Raw genomic sequence first — 12,625 nt, forward strand, 5'->3', positions numbered from 1 at the left:
CTGTTATGCTCTGAGCAGATGATTGTTTCCGGTACATCATACATACAGCGTCACACTGTTTCCACCTCTTAAATGATGCCATTGCTTGAGAGGGGAAATAAATACCTCACCTAGGAGTTAACTACTTAATGCCCTATTAAGCCTACACAAGCCCATTTTAAAAAGCTAAATGAGGATTGTTTACCTTAAGGATGGGCGTCATTTCCACTTCTGGTGTGTAATACAGAAGCCAATGTTGTCCTATAAAGGTTGGCATTTCAGCACCAGCTGAGCTAATACTGGCTTCATTAATCCTGGGAGCTTCTAATGTATTCTAAATAAGCCATGTAGTTTTATTTACAAGGGTTAGGGGAGTTCTGATAGCTGACATTTTTTTTTCTACTTTGTAACTTTGTAATGCGTTTATATACTTTATATATAAAGGTTTTATATAACAGGTTTTCACTTCAAATCCTTAGCTCTTAAAATGATAGACTGAAAGAGTCAAACTTTTGAAATACTAAGATTTCTATATAATGACTGTATTTATTTTGACAATGGTAGGGATTAAATTCGGGGTCACTGGGATGCTAGACAAGTACTCTACTACTGAGCTATCCCCAGCTCTTTAATAATGTTTTCTACAGGGGTTGGGGATTTAGCTCAGTGGTAAAGCGCTTGCCTAGCAAGCGCAAGGCTCTGGGTTCAGTCCCCAGCTCCGAAAAAAAAAAAAAAAAAAGAAAAAGAAAAAAAATAATGTTTTCTACAGCTTAACTGATTTTATTCTGTGTACATGCATGGTATGGGTGGGTACCCTATACCACACCATTCGGATGAAGGTCAGAAAACAGCTTTAGGGCGGGGGAATCTGTTCTCTCTTTCCACCATCTGGATCCTGGGAATCAAATTCAGGTGGCCAGGATTGGTAGTCGGCGCCTTTACCTGGGCTGTCCTATGGGCTTCAGTTAATCTTGTTTTAAAGCTAGTATTTATGAGACATTGTATGGCAAGCACTGCTCTAAATCGTATGCATGTGTTAAGTCTAAAATAGACACAGCCCAACCCCAGTGCTCTGCTTTTATTTGTTTATTATGTTCCCACTGTGTAGCTGGCTTAGGATGGCTCATGCTGGGGTAAGGGTGGACTTTGGTTCTGTGGGAATGGCTTCCATTCCTAGGTATGACTGATAGATAGTACATGAAGTAAATGCATTTTCTCCTTTTATTCTTAGAGGAGTTGTGAGGAGTGGAGGAACCTCAAGAAAATGTGTATAATTGACAAATATTCTAATGCTGTATCAGGCTCAGAAGTGGTACAGCCTCCCTGAGTCAGGCTCAGGGAATCGGTAAAGTCTTCTCTGGAGTCTGTGTGTGAATGTTGACAGAGTGCCCAGAGAATCATGGACGGAAGGCAGTTTCCTCCTCCAGATGTTTCAGCCTGAAACTGCTCCACTACAGAAATTGCCAAGACTCGCTAGCCCTCCTCGTGCTCCCATAAACACCATGGCATCCCAGGTTGCTCTGCAGTAGGTGTCACTCCATCAAAGCAAGCACAGCCTACCTGGTCCCAGCTTTCCTGTACACGTGTCTGTGTGTCTGTCCTTCATTCCTGTGTCACCCAGTCTGGTTTCCAGGAACCAAGCTGCGCAGGACTCAGCCAGCTGTCGCCACAATTTTACAAAGTATGAAAGTAAGAATCAGAGAGGTAAAACTAGAAAGACCTAATGCCTGTCAGTGGTGGCACATGCTTTTAATCCCCGAACTTGGGAAGCAGAGGCGAGAGGAGGCAGGAGGATCTCTGAGTTTGAGGTTTGAGGCCAGTTTGTTCTGCAGAGTGAGTTCCAGTACAGCTAGGGCTGCACTGAAAAAAGAAAGGAAGAGGGGGTTGGGGATCTAGCTCAGTGGTAGAGCGCTTGCCTAGCAAGCACAAGGCCCTGGGTTCGGTCCCCAGCTCCGAAAAAAAGAAAAAAAAAAAAAAAAAAAAGAAAGGAAGGAAGGAAGGAAGGAAGGAAGGAAGAAGCATTAACAGCATGTAGGGGCGGTTCTGATGCTAAGGTCCTGTTCCTCCATTGGTTGTTGATCTGTCAGTAAAGCAAGCCATGGGCCAATTGCTGGGCAGAAGGTACAGGTAGGCCTTCCAGGTCCCTGAAGTAGAAGAGAGCTGCAAGGGAGGAGAGCAGAGCTTTGCCTTGCTTCTGATGGAGAAGGGTTGAAGAACCACGTAAGATCTCAAAACGGAGTCGCCACACAGCTGTTCATAGCAGGGCCTAGTTGGGACTAGCCACTAAAGTTCAGGGCAGATGGGAGGTGCAGAGTAGTAATAAGGGTGTGCTTTTCTGGGTGGCAGGAGGGCAAGTTAAAAAGGAACAATTGTGTGTGTGTGTTTTTTATCTGCTGGGTTGGGGCTGGTAGCATGACCACTTCCCTGAGCTAGGGTGGGGCAGCAAAAGCTACACGAAACAATAGCAGAATTCAGATCCTTGTCTGGAAGTCCCCAGAACCCATCTTCCTTCAACAGTGTTCTAGGCAGTTGTGATGTCATGACTAAGGAAGAGTCGATCTTTTAAAGTTGATGTATACACTAACTGAAGTCAAGACATTACCAGGATCCTTTACATTCCTGCAAGCAGGCAGTGCAGCCTCTCAGGCGGGAGGTCTCCTCTTGCACATACAGGAGTAGAAACTGTGGATAAAGAACCAAGACACCTTTCTATGGTTCCTCTGGAAAACAGGCGTGCATGTGGAAAAACAGACACCTAGTCAGATCAAGCTAGGCCAGGCAAGGATGAAGACAGTGCATGCCTTACACCCATTTCAAGACGTTAGAGTGGCTGTCTGTTTCCTAGTGCTATGCAAAAGACTCTTCCTTCCTTCCTTCCTTCCTTCCTTCCTTCCTTCCTTCCTTCCTTCTTTCCTTCCTTCCTCCCTCCCTCCCTTCCTTTCTTCTCCTCCTCTGCCTCATTCTTCTTTTTCTTTTTCTAGATGGCTCAAGCTGTCCAGAAAAAGGTTCACTTTCATTCAGACTCCATGTGCATGAGGATACAGCTTTAGGGCTGGAGAACTGGCTCAGGGGTTAAGAGCACTGGCTGCTCTTCCAGAGGACCAGATTCAATCAATTCCCAGCACTCAAATCGGGTGGATCACAACTGCCTGTAACTCTAATTCCAGGGAACCCAATGCCTTCTTCTGGCTTCCAAGGGCATTTTATGGAAGTACACATTCAGGAATACACACTCAGGTACACACACACACACACACACACACACACACACACACACACACACAAAAAAACACCACCACCGCCAATAAATAATTTTTTATTTAAAAGATGCAGGGGCTGAAGGGATGGCTTAGTGGTTAATAGCACTGGCTGCTCTCCCAGAGGACCAGAGTTTCGTTTCCACTATCCATATAGTGGCTCACAATCATCTGTAAGTTCAGTTCCAAGGGATCCTTGTTCTGACCTCCACAGGCACCAGACACGCTTACAGTGCACAGACCCAAATCTAGAAGAAATGTCCCATACACATTAAACAAAGCAATAATGAAAATTAAAAAAAAAATAAGGTAGTTTCAGGCTGGTACATAGTGGGACACACCTTTATTCCAGCACTCAGGAGGAGAGGCAGGCCATATCTCTGTTTGAGGCCAGCCCAGTCTACATAGGAAGTTCCAGGACGTCCAGGGTTACATAGTGAGACCCTGTTTTGAAAACAAAACAAAGATATAGCTTCATTACATCACTGAGACTTCTCTTTGATCTGGGAGGTATGCTGTGTCTGGAAAGTTTTCTCATTACTTTTTTTTAAATTTTATTTATTTATTTTATTTATATGAGTACACCGTAGCTGTCTACAGAGACACCCTGATCCCATTACAGATGGTTGTGAGCCACCATGTGGTTGCTGGGAATTGAACTCAGGACCCCTGAAAGAGCAGTCAGTGCTCTTAACCGCTGAGCCATCTCTCCAGCCCTTCTCATTCCTTTTTATATTTTTGTGCTAGTGTACGGCTGGAGATGTGGCTCAGTTGGTAGTGTGCTGGCCTAGCGTGCACAAAGTCCTAGGTTTGATTCCTAGCTCCTGAAATCCCAGCACTCAGGAGCTGAAGGTGGGAGGATCAAAAAGTTCAAGGCATCCTCTGTTACACAGGGAGTTTGAGGGCCACTGAGGACACGTGAAACCCTGTTCAAAACAATTTATAATTGTACTGTTCAAAAGTAAAGCTTAGTTGAGGACAAATGTGTTCAGCACCTAAGACAGAATATTCTAACAAAGCTGAGCCCACAGCACAGATAATCTTTTCCTAGGGTTGTTTGCTGTATGGTTTCCCTTTCTTGTCCTTTGAGGTCATTTGCATATTGATTTGCATGATCATTGTACAAAACTAGAAAATAGCATGAGACTTGACCAAGGAGGTGTGGCCAAGGAGGTGTGGCCAAGAAGGTGTGGCCAAGGAGGCAGGTTCACTTCCCTCTTTTCTCCCTTGCTCTCCCAAGCATATGGCCTCTGCCTATTGACTTTCTCTCCAAATTATTTCCTATGTACTGGACACAGGCTCTTGTTTAGTTTCTGCCCAAATCATTTCATATGTATTACACACACATTTGATTTCTCTCCTTGTTATTTCATCTATATTAAACACATCTACTTCTTTAAGCCTCACTACCATGCTATCAACCTGCCTGGTACTCAACGTTCTGTCCCACATGCAGTCCTTGTCACTGGTCACCTCGGCCCAGAACACCCTATCTCTTTGCTTAGCTGTCTTTGGATCTGTCAGCTCTCTCAGGTTCCAGCCTGAAATGCTCCCCTGCCAGGAACTCTTCCTTGCCTTACCAATCACAATAAACCTTTTCTCTCTAACATTGTTTCTCTCAGTAGTCTTTTTTTTTAAAACCTATTCCACACAGCACTTACCAACATTCACAGTAATATACAATACCCTAAAAATCATGTATCATAATGGATGTTTGTAAGCTGATTATGGTATCAGGCACACAGCGGATATGGTAAGAGATCTGGGTTTGTTTCTTGGTTAAGATAGGTCCAATGTGCCCCAGGCTGACTCTGAAGTCACTATATAGCCCAGGATAATCTTGAACTCATGACTTTCTGTCTTCACCCCTTGAATATTGACACTACAGGTTCGTGCCACCTTGCTCCTTTTATGCTGGCCATCAAACATGGCCATATGCATGGAATAGCTTCATGCATGCTAGGTAAGCACTCCACCAACATGGCTAGCACATTTGTGCGTATTGAATGAATGCCTGATTTTTTTTTTTTTTTTGTCAGATGCGATTTTTATCCTATAGCCCTGACTGACCTGGAACTTGCTATGTAGAACTGGCTGGTTTCCTACTTGTGATCCCACCCTGCCCCATCTTTGCTTCCTGAGTGCTGGTGTTGTAGTCCTGTGTCCACCTCTTGGGCCTTTCCAAACTCAAGTCTCCAGGGTCAGGTAGAAAGTGCCTTTACCTGCCGAACCATCTTACTGGCTCAGGAGTTATTAGCATAAAACTTCCTGGGGCTGGGGATTTAGCTCAGTGGTAGAGCGCTTACCTAGGAAGCGCAAGGCCCTGGGTTCGGTCCCCAGCTCCGAAAAAAAAAAGAACCAAAAAAAAAAAAAAAAAACTTCCTAAAAATTGAGGGTGTTTAAAATCTTACTGTGAAGGCCAGGGAGATGGACCACTTGCTTTGCAAACGAGAAGACCTAAATTCAGATCCCCAGAACGTGTGCAAAAAGCCAAGTACAGTGGCTCACACCTCTGACCCCAGTGGTGGAGAGATGTTCTGGGCTAGTCACAGACTGTCTCAAACTAACGGAAGGTACCTGGGACCCATAGTGGAGGTTGTCCTGTAATTCTCAAACACACGCACCTGCACTCCCACACACGTCCCCTCCCACGAATGTGCACTTCATGCACACACACCACAGATTTAACATGAGAATTATTTTCAGAAAATCAATTGCTTTCCAAATATTCCCTGAGCATTGCCAACGTCCGTGGTGCAGATTAGACGGTCTATGGTGACAACGAGGCTATGCAGGCAGGAAAATTAGATTTAAAAAGAAAAAGTCAGTGAAGGAAAGGTGCTTTTCCAAATGCTGGTTTGCTCAGTTTCAAAGACAGTCTCTAGACAATCTGTAACAGCTGGGCACTACATTCATGCCCACTCATGGAAGAACGGTGGCCCTACGCCTGACTATAAATAATACATCCACCTGGCTCTCCAGGGAGGATTGGGTTGATCTGTTGTTCCACTGCAGTTTCCCTGTCACCCTACAATGACAAGATGAGGCTGGGCCATTACACAACGTGAGCTACGGTTACAGTTATAGACACTGCACTTGTGGGCAGCCCGCAGGGCTGAGATCCAGTTAGCTGATAGGATTACCAGCCCGGAATCCAATGCAGCCTGCACAGAGAAGGTCTGTATTGTGTTACCTCTGCAAATATTTTAATCTAGAAACAATGTAGAGTGGATACAAAAATCCTGGAATATCTGACGCCTGGGTGTGGCTTAGGACTTATTTTGAGCCAGCTGCTAGGTTTTGGTTTTTCTTTTTCCTCCTCATGGAGGATAAATAGAAATCCACAGCTAGAAATAGAGGCAGAGAACATAAAGGTTAGGAGTGAAACTGAGTGTTCTCTGACTGCTCTTACAACAAAGACAAAGAACTTAGATTGCATCAGAAGTTCCCTGTGAGTTTTCAGTGACCTCTTCCTTAGAGGGACATGGGAGAAGCCGCACACAATGTGAAAGGGTTAATTTTGTTCTGTCGTTCGAGTGCAACCAACTTTCCGGTGATTGAAAGAAGTAAAATGTGATTTCCAGTTAACGGCTGGCTCGTTTGCATTGCACGACTCTTCACTGTGTGGTGTCAGGACCCCAAGATGCAGGTGAGTTTCTCTTGCACCTGCCCTTGTCTCACCTCTTGGTGGTGACTGTCACATTGCCTCGGTGAGGACGGAGCAACATGTGACTTTGTGCAGAACAAAATGTTATAGCCTTCAAGACTCCATGCCAATACACTCTAAAGGCCAGAATGGGGAGGAGTGGGGAGGGATGGTTCCGTCACCGCCTCAGACACTCAGGTCTCGCTCAGGGTTGTTTCAGTCAGCACCGTTGATCCCAGAAGTGTAGGTTTATGCTCAAGTGGGGGAGAAAGGTGGCTGAGCTAACGGGTACCTGATGGGGTGTGAGTAGAGAAATGAGGGTAAGTAGACGTTATCCTGGCTCTCAGTTCCACAGCTGGCTCATAGGCACCTTCCCATCTACCTGGCTCGCAGAGGCCATATTTCTAGCCATAAAGGAGACTGAACAAGAGGATCACAAGCTCAGGATTGCTGTGGGCTGCAAAATGAGTCCTGGGCCAGGTGGCAACCTATTGAAACCCTGTCCCAAAAAATAAATGAGGACTGGGGTTGACCTTTATCAGAAAAGTGCTGACTAAGTATGTACGAAGCCCCAGATTCCATCCCCAGCATAAATTTGGCGTGGTGAGGTACCCTTATAATCCCACAACTCAGGAAGTGTTGACATGATGTCCTGGCTAGTTTTATGTCAATTTGGGAAAAGCTAGAGTCATTTTGGAAGCGGGAACCTCAACTGAGAGAATGAGAGATTAAAGCCACTCTGTTGTCCTAGATGCTTTAAGAAAGCAAGCTGAGTAGAAAAGAAAAAAAGAAAAAAGAAAAAAAAGAAGAAAAAAAAAGAAAAAAAATAGAGAAAAAAAGAAGAAGAAAAAAAAAAAAAAAAAAAAAAAAAAAAAAAGAAAGCAAGCTGAACAAGGCGCGAGGAGCAGGCCAGCAAGCAGAGTTCCTCCATGGTCTCTGTAGTTTTGCTTCCAGGATCCTGCCTTGAGTTCCTTCCCCAACTTCTGGCGTTGGAGTGTGACTTGAGAATTGAAATATAAAATGAGTGCTTTCTTCCCCAAGTTGATTTAGGTCTTGGTGTTTTATCACAGCAATGGAAACTCTAAGACAGGAATTGGTACTAGGAGTGTAGTACTGCTGACAGGCCTGGCGATGTTTTGGTGAGGATTAAAGGAGGACTTTGGAACTTTGGGCTGGAGAAACCATCGGATGTCCTGAGAGCTTAATATGAACTTTCGTGGGAGCTTAGAAGACAAAGTTGAAGGCCAGGCATCTGTCAGAGGCTTGGCTTTCCACGTTCCAGAGGGAAATAGGTCTCTATCAGGGATTTTTTTAGTGGTATTTTGGACTAAGAATCTGTAGTTCTAGTGAGCTGGCTGAAGAACTGGCTGAGACTATGAGAGACTAGAACCACCAACACGAAACTTTGCTTTGCCGGGAGTTGATGCTGGTGAGTTGGGAGTGAGAAATTAGTGGTGATTAGGAGCAGGATCAGTATCACTGAGGAGTATAAACCTGGGGGTATTTTACTCAGAGTCATCACACAGAAGCTGTGGTCCAGAGGAGGCCAAGACTGCATCTCATGCTGGCAGCCAAGCTTGGCAATGTGTAAGTCACTGGGGAGAGTGGCTTTGAAGGTACGAAGGGGTCATGGAGAGCAACTGAGGCAGGGTCAGAGTTTCTGAAGAGAGTTCAGGAGAGGGTACTGGTTAAGGTGTAGCCAATTGCAGCAGAGTCTTAGTCCAGAGGACCATGAGTGGATCCCAGACAGCACCAACCTGCTTATACCCTTGAACTTTGGTTTTGCTTTGACTGTGACTATGCCTTGATTATTTTCTCTTGTATAAGAAACTGTTTAGGGCTGGAGAGATGGCTCAGTGGTTAAGAGCATTGACTGCTCTTTCAGGGGTCCTAAGTTCAATTCCCAAGCATCCATATGGTGGCTCACAACCACCCTGGAATGTGAATCCAATGTTTTCTTCTGGTGTATCTGAAGACAGCTATAGTGTACTCACCTATATAAAATAAATATATCTTTAAAAAAGAAACTATTTAACCATCTGGACAGTGGTAACACAAGCTTTTAATCCCAGCACTAGGGAGGCAGAGGCAGGTAGATCTCTGAGTTTGAGGCCAGGCTGGTCTACGGAGTGCCAGGGCTGCACAGAGAAACCCTAGGGAGGGAAAGAGAAAAGAAGATGGGAAGGAGGAAGAAGAGGAAGACTAGAAGGAAACTATTTAACCAATTTCTTTAATATTATAGGGAGGTCATAGTTAGGAATTTGGAATTCTTAGAAGAATATGGATATTTCGGAACCTGGATATTTTAGAGAGGTTTGAACTTTGAAAAATATTTTGGATGTTTTAAAATACTGAATTTCTAAAGCATTTGAATGTTTAAAAACCATGGGATATTTAAAGTTTGGAATGTATTTTATATTGTATTATTGGTTAATATGACATCTTGGGACAAGGAAAGGCTATGGTTTACCAGTGATGCTTTTGTGTGTCAAGCTAACAAGGTGTCAGTTGAGCTGTCTAATTGTATGCCCTCTCAACACAGCGGGAATCATTTTGGAAGAGGGAGCCTGTTTAAAAAGGCCTCCGCCAGACTGGCCTGTGGGCCAACCCATGGTGTATTTTCTTGATGAATGATGGAGAGAGTCTAGATCACTAAGCAGTGCCACCCCTGGTAGTCCTGGGTGCTATAAAAAAAGCAGGCTGAACAAGTCATGAGAAGAAAGTCAGAACAGTATTCCTCCATGGCCTCGGTTTCAATTCCTGCCTCCAGTTTCCTGCCACCAGGTTCCTGCCCTGCCCTCTCTCAGTGATGGAGGAATGGGTGACCTCAGACCTGTAAGATGAAATAAACCCTTTCTTCGGCCATTTGGATGTTTTACCATAATAATAGAAACTCTAACAAAGACAAAGGAGAATCAGAAGTTCAAAGCCATTCTCAGCTCTGAAGGTTGTGGGGTAGCCTAGTGGTAGGATGCTTGTCTAACACACACGAGTCCCTTGCTTCAAACCCCAGGTACTAAAACAAAACAAAACAAAACCATGATGAGAACAGTCCTTCCACGATGTGGAGTTGTGCTATCATTAAACCCACCTAGTAAAGTAAAGAGAAGAAATACCGCCTACCAGCGGAAACAAGGCTGCCCAACCTTTACCGCCACACTAGGCGCTCCCCATCCCCAAGACTGGACAGCTCTTTGATTCCTCAGCATCCAGCTACTCCTGCCCTCATCTCCACAGGCAATGGAGTGGCCTTAGGTCAGCACTTCAGCATCCCGTTGGGATTGTATGGTGTCATCAGCCACACTGGGAAGAGCTGTTGGCATGGCGGGCATTTGCACCCCTCTGCTCAGGACTGGCTGGGCACTGGGGCCCCTCTGTTCTGCACAGTGACTATGAGCTGCAGCTGAGCACACAATGCTCTGGTCACCTGCGGGGACAGCTGTGTCGCCAAAAGTTCTGTTGGGTTCTGATCAGAATCTCTCAGAAGACACCTTCAGAGTCCAAGACTAAGCCGGGTGTTACCAGGAAGATGTTCCAGGCCTTTCCAGCAATCTGTAAGGGCTCATTGTGATGCTAAAGCTAAGGGCGTGGGGTGACTTTATTTCCTAGAAAAAGGCCTCACCATGTTTGGATGCACACGTGGGGACACAAATAGTTCTGAAGCTGGTTTTTTTTGTTGTTTTGTTTTTTATTTTTCTTTTCTTTTTCCCTGTGTGTAATGAGAGAATACCTTGGGCTTATCTTTGTGAGGTCTTCCCTTTGCTTTAGACAAAAGTGTGTGTGTGTGTGTGTGTGTGTGTGTGTGTGTGTGTGGTGGTCAGAGGACAACTTTCAGGAGGTTTTCTTTTTAATCCTCCTTCATGTGGTTCTCAAGGGTTGAACATGGGGCTTGGTGGCAAGCACCTTTATCTACTGAGCCATCTCCTCATCCCTTATCTTTCTTATTTGTTTGCAATCTATCTGTGTCTGTCTGTCTGTCTGTCTGTCTGTCTGTCTGTCTGTCTGTCTATCCATCTATCCATCTATCTATCTTTAGAGTCTAAGTATTCCTGGCTGGCCTGGAACTCACTGTATTGACCAATCTGGCCTCACAGAGATATGCATGCCTACCTCTGCCTCTCTGCCTCTCTTCCCCCTCTCAACTTTCTGCCCCTGCCCCTGCCCCTGCCCCCGCCCCCGCCCCCGCCCCCTGCCCCTGCCCCTGCCCCTGCCCCTGCCCCTGCCCCTGCCGAGATTAAAGGCGTGCACCACCACACCTGCTGATCTTTTATTTATGTGCTGGCTGCACTCACTCCATGTCACATGCCTCATGTCCTGCCATCATCTAGAAGCCTGTGAGCTGGGCACTCTCATGCCTACTTTTTCAGAAGAGAACCAGACTCATAAAAGTTAGAGGTGGGGCTGGAGAGATGGCTCAGCGGTTAAGAGCACTGACTGTTCTTCCAGAGATCCTGAGTTCAAATCCCAGCAACCACATGGTGGCTCACGACCATCTGTAATGAGATCTGGTGCCCTCTTCTGGTGTGTCTGAAGACAGTGACAGTGTATTTATATATAATAAACAAATAATAAATCTTTTTTAAAAAAGTAAAATAGAAACCAAGCAGGAGGCTGAAGCAAAAGGACCACTTAAGCCCAGGAGTTTGAGGCCAGCTGGATATAGTGATGTCTTATCATAGAACAACAGAAAAGGTAGAGGAGGAGGAGGGAGGGGAGGACTGACTCTCCAGATGTCATGCGGTTAATAAGTGGAGGTGTAGGAACCAAATCCAGGGTGGACTACAGCTTTCTCACTGTGTCTTCATCTCTCCAGGGAAACTTTTCTTTCTACCCCTTCAACTTGGGTGTGAATAAGCCGGAACTCTGCTCACACAGGCCTGCCTTCTCCACTCTGTGGTAAGCATTTGTGTCTATAAACAACTTAAAGCAGTCCTGTGGCGATTTTCTCTTCCTCCCCTCTCCAGAGCAGTCTTCACTCTGTAAAGCCTGGCCTCTGTAACACTGGCATGCAGCTACGCCCAAGTTTGTGTTCCTCTTTCCTTGAGGAGCTTTTTCTTCAATTATTTTTCTTTGTCAAACGTATTTTTTAGCCTTTGAGGTTAACTAATACATTACAAGTTCTTAGACATAAAAATTTGGATGAAGAAGGACCTCAAAGATGTTCACCAAACCCCATCGACCAGATGGGCGGGGCCAGCAGTGATTATGGCCGTCCTGAGTGAGTAGAGCTCAGAACCTGGCTGAGGTAGCCCCAGTCATCCTACCTAAAAGCCAGGATGCTTTTATTACTTGTAAGGTGCTGCTCACCAACAAGAACTTCCTTCCGGGTCTGAGTAGAAGAGGGACGTTTGGCTGCAGCCTGTCTTCTACATATTCAAAAGACCTCCCCTGGCTCTATGTCAATCCTTCTGTGGCAGTGGTTTTCCTTCCTAATGCTGCGACCCTTTAATATAGTTTCCCATGTTGTGGTGATGCCAGACGATCCCTTTATTTTTGTTGCTACTGTAATTTGTCATAAGTGTAATTTTGCTACTGTTATGAATTGTAATGTCAATATCAGATATGCAATCCCCAAGGGGTTGTGATCCACAGGTTGAAAAGCACTGTTCTATGCTCATTTAAGAAATATAAGAGGAGGAGTTGGGGATTTAGCTCAGTGGTAGAGCGCTTTCCTAGCAAGCGCAAGGCCCTGGGTTCAGTCCCCAGCTGGGGTGGGGGGTGGGGGTGGGGGGTGGGGGTGGGG

General features: G+C 45.4%; 1 protein-coding gene across 7 annotated transcripts in view; it reads left to right on the forward strand.

Moving 5' to 3' along the window:
• Positions 1–5,608: 5,608 nt before the first annotated feature.
• Positions 5,609–12,625, forward strand: part of Aknad1 (AKNA domain containing 1) — a 43,539-nt gene continuing 36,522 nt past the window's right edge. For 3 of the 7 annotated variants that reach the window (XR_005500370.2, XM_063282593.1, XM_039103167.2), the window contains exons 1-2: positions 10,300–10,436; positions 11,696–11,778. The gene's annotated coding sequence lies outside the window, so the exon portion shown is untranslated. Of the gene's footprint in view, positions 6,886–10,299; positions 10,437–11,127; positions 11,575–11,695; positions 11,779–12,625 lie in introns of those variants that run through there. The other 4 variants (NR_073134.1, NM_001044303.2, XM_063282594.1 and 1 more) reach the window with 3 other exon arrangements.

This window comes from Rattus norvegicus, chromosome 2 (assembly GCF_036323735.1).
Source record: "Rattus norvegicus strain BN/NHsdMcwi chromosome 2, GRCr8, whole genome shotgun sequence".
NCBI classification, from domain to species: Eukaryota; Metazoa; Chordata; class Mammalia; order Rodentia; family Muridae; genus Rattus; species Rattus norvegicus.